This window comes from Arachis stenosperma, chromosome 5 (assembly GCF_014773155.1).
Source record: "Arachis stenosperma cultivar V10309 chromosome 5, arast.V10309.gnm1.PFL2, whole genome shotgun sequence".
NCBI classification, from domain to species: Eukaryota; Viridiplantae; Streptophyta; class Magnoliopsida; order Fabales; family Fabaceae; genus Arachis; species Arachis stenosperma.
In genome coordinates, this window is record NC_080381.1 from 80157131 (window position 1) to 80164654 (window position 7524).

Here is a 7524-nt window from a genome sequence, read left to right on the forward strand (position 1 = left end):
GAATTGCAAGTTCCATGGACTTCCACTGGAAGATCCTCATCAGTTTTTAGCTGAATTCTTGCAAATCTGTGACACTGTCAAGACTAATGGGGTTGACCCTGAGGTCTACAGACTTATGCTATTCCCTTTTGCTGTAAGAGACAGAGCTAGAATATGGTTGGACTTACAACCTAAAGACAGCCTGAACTCTTGGGAAAAGCTAGTCAATGCCTTATTGGCAAAGTTCTTTCCACCTCAAAAATTGAGTAAGCTTAGAGTGGAAGTCCAAACCTTCAGACAGAAGGAAGGAGAATCCCTCTATGAAGCATGGGAAAGATACAAACAATTGATCAGAAAATGTCCCTCTGACATGCTTTCTGAATGGAGCATCATAGGTATTTTCTATGATGGTCTCTCTGAACTATCCAAGATGTCTTTGGATAGCTCTGCTGGAGGATCTCTTCATCTGAAGAAGACGCCTACAGAAGCTCATTGAAATGGTTGCAAATAACCAATTCATGTACACTTCTGAAAGGAATCCTGTGAACAATGGAACAAATCAAAAGAAAGGAGTTCTTGAGATTGATACTCTGAATGCCATATTGGCTCAGAACAAAATATTGACTCAGCAAGTCAATTTGATTTTTCAAAGTCTGTCTGGAATGCAAAATGCACCAGGCAGTACTAAGGATGCTTCATCTGAAGAAGAAGCTTATGATTCTGAGAACCCTTCAATGGAAGAGGTGAATTACATGGGAGAACCCTATGGAAACACCTATAATTCTTCATGGAAAAATCATCCAAATTTTTCATGGAAGGATCAACAGAGACCTCAACAAGGTTTCAACAACAACAATGGTGGAAGTAACAGGTTTAGCAATAGCAAGCCTTTTCCATCATCTTCTCAGCAACAGACAGAGAATTCTAAGCAGAACCACTCTGACTTAGCAACCATGGTCTTTGATCTAATCAAAACCACTCAAAGTTTCATGACTGAAACAAGGTCCTCCATTAGGAATTTGGAGGCACAAGTGGGACAGCTGAGCAAGAAAATTACTGAACTTCCTCCTAGTACTCTTCCAAGCAATACAGAAGAAAATTCAAAAGGGGAGCGCAAGGTCATCAACATGGCCGAATTTGGAGAGGAGGAAGAGGCAGTGAACGCCACTGAGGAAGACCTCAATGGGCGTCCACTGACCTCCAACGAGTTCCCTAATGAGGAACCATGGGAATCTGAGGCTCATACTGAGACCATAGAGATTCCAATGGATTTACTTCTGCCATTCATGAGCTCTGATGAGTATTCTTCCTCTGAAGAGGATGAATATGTCAATGAAGAGCAAGTTGCCAAATACCTTGGAGCAATCATGAAGCTAAATGACAAGTTATTTGGCAATGAGATTTGGGAGGACGAACCTCCTTTGCTCACCAAAGAACTGGATGACTTGTCTAGGCAGAGATTACCTCAAAAGAGACAGGATCCTGGAAAGTTTTCAATACCTTGTACCATAGGCACCATGACCTTTAAAAAGGCTCTGTGTGACTTAGGGTTAAGTGTAAACCTCATGCCTCTCTCTGTAATGGAGAAGCTAGGGATCTTTGAGGTGCAAGCTGCAAGAATCTCACTATAGATGGCAGACAACTCAAGAAAACAAGCTTATGGACTTGTAGAGGATGTTCTAGTAAAGATTGAAGACCATTACATCCCTGCTGATTTCATAGTCCTAGAGACTGGGAAGTGCATGGATGAATCCATCATCCTTGGCAGACCCTTCCTAGCCTCAGCGAAGGCTGTGATTGATGTTGATAGAGGTGAACTGATCATTCAAGTGAATGAAAAATCCTTTCTGTTTAAGGCTCAAGGATATCCCTCTGTCACCATGGAGAGGAAGCATGAAGAGCTTCTCTCAAATCAGAGTCAAACAGAGCCCCCACAGTCAAACTCCAAGTTTGGTGTTGGGAGGCCACAACCAAACTCTAAGTTTGGTGTTGAACCCCCACATTCAAACTCTAAGTTTGGTGTTGGGAGGTTCCAACATTGCTCTGAGCATCTGTGAGGCTCCATGAGAGCCCTTTATCAAGCTACTAACATTAAAGAAGCGCTAGTTGGGAGGCAACCCAATGTTATATTTTATCTATTTTCCTTTGTTATTTTATGTTTTCTTTAGGTTGATGATCATGAGAAGTCACAAAATCAATTGAAAAAGCAAAAACAGAATGAAAAACAGGAAGAAAAATAGCACACCCGGGAGGAGAACTTGCTGGCGTTTAAACGCTAGTGAGGCTAGCAGATGGGCGTTTAATGCCTAGTCTGGCACCATTCTGGGCGTTTAACGCCAGAAAGGGGCACCAGACTGGTGTTAAACGCCAGGAAAGGGCAAGAACTTGGCGTTAAACGCCAGAAATGGGCACCAGCCCGGCGTTTAACGCCAGAATTGGCATAAAGAGCAATTTTGCTTGCCACTTGGTGCAGGGATGACTTTTCCTTGACACCTCAGGATCTGTGGACCCCACAGGATCCCCACCACCCTCTCTCTTCTTCATCCATTCACCAATCACCTCAACCACTCATTCCCAAAAACCCCACCTACCTCACCATTCAAATTCAAACTACTTTCCCACCCAAACCCACCCATAATGGCCGAACCTTACCCCTCTCTTCACCCCTATATAAACCCATCTTCACTCCTTCATTTTCACACAACCTAAACACTACTTTCCCCCCTTTAGCCGAACCACATAGCCTTCTCTATCTCCTCTATTTCTTCTTCTTCTACTCTATTCTTTCTTCTTTTGCTTGAGGACGAGCAAACCTTTTAAGTTTGGTGCGGTAAAAGCATTGCTTTTTGTTTTTTCATAACCATTTATGGCATCCAAGGCCGGAGAAACCTCTAGAAAGAGGAAAGGGAAGGCAAAAGCTTCCACCTCCGAGTCATGGGAGATGGAGAAATTCATCTCAAGGGTGCATCAAGACCACTTCTATGAAGCTGTGGCCATGAAGAAGGTGATCCCTGAGATCCCTTTCAAACTCAAGAAGGGTCAACTTTGATCAAAGGTTGGACCAAGTCCTCACAGTTATTTGTGAAGAGGGCGCACAATGGAAGAGAGATTCAAGAGGGAAGCCAGTTCAACTGAGAAGGCATGACCTCAAGCCCATCACTAAGAAGAGGATGGAGCAAACAAGAGGAAATTCCTCATCATGAAATCCCTGAGATACCTCAAGGGATGCACTTTCCTCCACAAAACTATTGGGAGCAAATCAACACCTCCCTAGGAGAACTGAGTTCCAACTTTGGACAACTAAGGGTGGAGCACCAAGAACATTCCATCCTCCTTCATGAAATTAGAGAAGATCAAAGAATCATGAGAGAGGAGCAACAAAGACAAGGAAGAGATATTGAGGAGCTCAAGCACTCCATAAGATCTTCAAGAGGAAGAACAAGCCGCCATCACTGAGGTGGACCCGTTCTTTAATCTCCTTGTTCTTTATTCTTCTGTTTTTCGAAAATTTATGCTTATGTTTATCCATGTTTGTGTCCTGTGATCATTAGTGTCTTAGTGTCTATGCCTTAAAGTTATGAATGTCCTATGAATCCATCACCTCTCTTAAATAAACAATGTTCTTAATTGAAAAAGAGAAGAATTGCATGAATTTTGAATTTTATAACAGATTAATTATTTTGATGTGGTGGCAATGCTTTTGTTTTCTGAATGTATGCTTGAACAGTGCATATGTCTTTTGAATTTGTGGTTCATGAATGTTAAAATTGTTGGCTCTTGAAAGAATGATGAAAAAGGAGACATGTTACTGAGGATCTGAAAAATCATAAAAATGATTCTTGAAGCAAGAAAAAGCGGTGAAAGCGAAAAAAAAAAGAAAAAAAAGAAGAAAAAAAAGAACGAAAAAAAAAGGAGAAAGAGAAAAAGAAAAAAAAGAAAGAAATAAAGTTGTGATCCAAGGCAAAAAGAGTGTGCTTAAGAACCCTGGACACCTCTAATTGGGGACTCTAGCAAAGCTAAGTCACAATCTGAAAAGGTTCACCCAATTATGTGTCTGTGGCATGTATGTATCCGGTGGTAATACTGGAAGACAGAGTGCTTTGGGCCACGGCCAAGACTCAATAAGTAGCTGTGTTCAAGAATTATCATACTTAACTAGGAGAATCAATGACACTATCTGGATTCTGAGTTCCTAAAGAAGACAATCATTCTGAATTTCAAAGGATAGAGTGAGATGCCAAAACTATTCAGAGGCAAAAAGCTAAAAGCCCCGCTCATCTAATTAATACTGATCTTCATAGATGTTTTTGGAGTTTATTGCATATTCTCTTCTTTTTATCTTATTTGATTTTCAGTTGCTTGGGGACAAGCAACAATTTAAGTTTGGTGTTGTGATGAGCGGATAATTTATACGCTTTTTGGCATTGTTTTTAGTATGTTTCTAGTAGGATTTAGTTAGTTTTTAGTATATTTTTATTAGTTTTTAGTTAAAATTCACTTTTCCGGACTTTACTATGAGTTTGTGTGTTTTTTTGTGCTTTCAGGTATTTTCTGGCTGAAATTGAGGGACCTGAGCAAAAATCTGATTCAGAGACTAAAAGGACTGCAGATGCTGTTGGATTCTGACCTCCCTGCACTTGAAGTAGATTTTCTGGAGCTACAGAAGTCCAATTGGCGCGCTCTCAATGGCGTTGGAAAGTAGACATCCTGGGCTTTCCAGCAATATATGATAGTCCATACTTTGCCCAAGATTTGATGGCCCAAACCGGCGTTCAAAGTCACCTTCAGAATTCCCAGCGTTAAACGCCGGAACTGGCACCAAAGTGGGAGTTAAACGCCCAAGCTGGCACAAAAGCTGGCGTTTAACTCCAAGAAGAGTCTCTACACGAAAATGCTTCAATGCTCAGCCCAAACACACACCAAGTGGGCCCGAAAGTGGATTTTTATGTCATTTACTCATCTTTGTAATTCTTAAGCTACTAGTTCTCTATAAATAGGACCTTTTACTATTGTATTTTCATCTTGGTTTTTCTGGTTCCCTCTCTGGGGCCGAAGCCAATGATCACTTTTGTTCTTATGTATTTTCAACGGTGGAGTTTCTACACACCACAGATTATGGTGTGGAGCTCTGCTGTACCTCGAGTATTAATGCAATTACTATTGTTCTTCTATTCAATTCAGCTTGTTCTTATTCCAAGATATTCATTCGCACTCAAGAACTTGATGAATGTGATGATTATGTGATGCTCATCATCATTCTCACTTATGAACAAGTGACTGACAACCACTTCTATTCTACAAGCAAACAAGGCTCTAATATTTATCTCTTGGGTTCTTTAACCGGAATCTTCGTGGTATAAGCTAGAATTGATGGCGGCAATCAAGAGAATCCGGAAGGTCTAAACCTTGTTTGTGGTATTCTGAGTAGGATTCAATGATTGAATGACTGTGACGAGCTTCAAACTCGCGATTGTGGGGCGTTAGTGACAGACGCAAAAGAATCACTGGATTCTATTCCGACATGATCGAGAACCGACAGCTGGATAGCCGTGCCGTGACAGGGTGCGTTGAACATTTCCACTGAGAGGATGGGAGGTAGCCACTGACAACGGTGAAACCCTTGCATACAGCTTGCCATGGAAAGGAGTAAAAAGGATTGGATGAAGACAGTAGGAAAGCAGAGAGACGAAAGGGACAAAGCATCTTCATACGCTTATCTGAAGCTCTCACCAATGAAATACATAAGTATCTCTATCTTTATCTTTATGTTTTATTCATATATCATCCATAACCATTTGAGTCTGCCTGACTTAGATTTACAAGGTGACCATAGCTTGCTTCATACCAACAATCTCCGTGGGATCGACCCTTATTCGCGTAAGGTTTATTACTTGGACGACCCAGTGCACTTGCTGGTTAGTTGTGCGAAGTTGTGTTTATGCCATGGTATTGAGCACCAAGTCTTTGGGGCCATTACTAGGGATTATTTGAGTTGTAAAAAGTAGTGATCATAATTTCGTGCACCACTCTACCAATGTTTGATCTCACGTTTGAGGCAAACATTGCGCAAACGTTGGCCTTTCCCCTGAGTCTGGTTACCACTCACGTTTGACCTCACGTTTAAGGCAAATGTGAGCGGAAACGTTGGGTTAATTTACTAAGTAAATTTCATGCATGCTTCCATTGGTGTAGTTGATTAGTAATGCCAATTAATTCATTTAACACCTTGGTTCATCCATTGGCATTACTAATGAATTGTTTCCTGCATGCATGCTTATATTTACTTAATAATGCATTAACGTTGCATTCATTCAATTCTTTCTCAATTAAGTGCATGCATGCTTTATTAATGCCTTGAACTAATATTACTTGCATGCATTCACTCAATTGATGAACGTTAGTGTTCACTTGTGCAACGCCATGGTCTATTGGATTATATGCATGCATAAGGCATTAATGCATGCCATGGCTTCATGGTCATGGGCTACGCTTTTAAAAGCATGGCCTAGAGCTCCAAAGTGTGCTCAATCTTCAAAATGTGCCCAAAATTCCTCTTTTCTTCTTTTTAGCTTATTTTGTGCTATTTTGCTTCTTTTTCCACTTATTTCCTACAAAATTTATAAAATCAAAAGGTCAAGAAAATATACTATTTAAGCACAAAAGAATGCAATATTTATGCACTAATCATCAATTTCTTGTATGAAAAAGCATAGAAAAACATGACATGGTGACATGTCATCATATATTTTTATTTTTTTTAATTTAATGGTGAAAGAGAGAAACAAGTAAAAGACATTGTTCTGAGGGTTACCTGAAACTGTAGGTCGATCTCGGATGAGATCTTCTGTGCTGGTCGGATCTGATGTGTTCGGCTGCTAAATAGCGTCCGGAACTGGTGCGTCCGACTTGTGAAACTGAGAGTGCTGCTGATCCTTTACCACCGAAGGGTGGGGGGTACCTGCAAGGGACTCCGATGCTTAAGTTAGCAAGGGTATTAAGCAGGTATTGAGTAGAATCAGAGTATGAGTTATACCTGGGTTCTCCAGTGTATTTATAATGGTGAGATGTGACCTTTTGGATAAGATAAGTTAGTTATCTTTATCTTATCTTTTATCTTTGAGTTGAGGTCAGCGTATCTTCAACGGAACCGCCTTTATCTCTATAGGCTTGGGCTGCCTTAGGATTTGAGTCGCGTTCCTCTATTTGTGCCCTTTATTGGGCTTTGCTGTTGATTTGGTCGAGCTCTTTGAATAGAGGTCGGATAGTCTGACCTGAAGAGGTCGGTCGCCTTGTCGCTAAACATCCCGGGTCGGTCAGCTCGACCCAGGGTATGAACAGTGCCCCTGTTTGAGCTCGGTTTACTTTGTTTGAGGTCGAGTCTTTTGACGTCTGATGAGCGGATAATTTATACACTTTTTGGCATTATTTTTAGTATGTTTTTAGTATGTTTTAGTTAGTTTTTATTATATTTTTATTAGTTTTTAGTTAAAATTCACTTTTCTGGACTTTACTATGAGTTTGTGTGTTTTTCTGTGATTTCAGGTA

The 7524-nt window shown here is 40.7% G+C and overlaps 1 non-coding gene across 1 annotated transcript; it reads right to left on the reverse strand.

Annotated features, from left to right (window-relative positions):
* Window positions 1-247: 247 nt before the first annotated feature.
* LOC130983454 (small nucleolar RNA R71) lies at window positions 248-355 on the reverse strand. The gene has a single exon (XR_009087443.1). It is a non-coding gene; the product is annotated as a small nucleolar RNA R71 (small nucleolar RNA).
* Window positions 356-7524: the final 7169 nt, after the last annotated feature.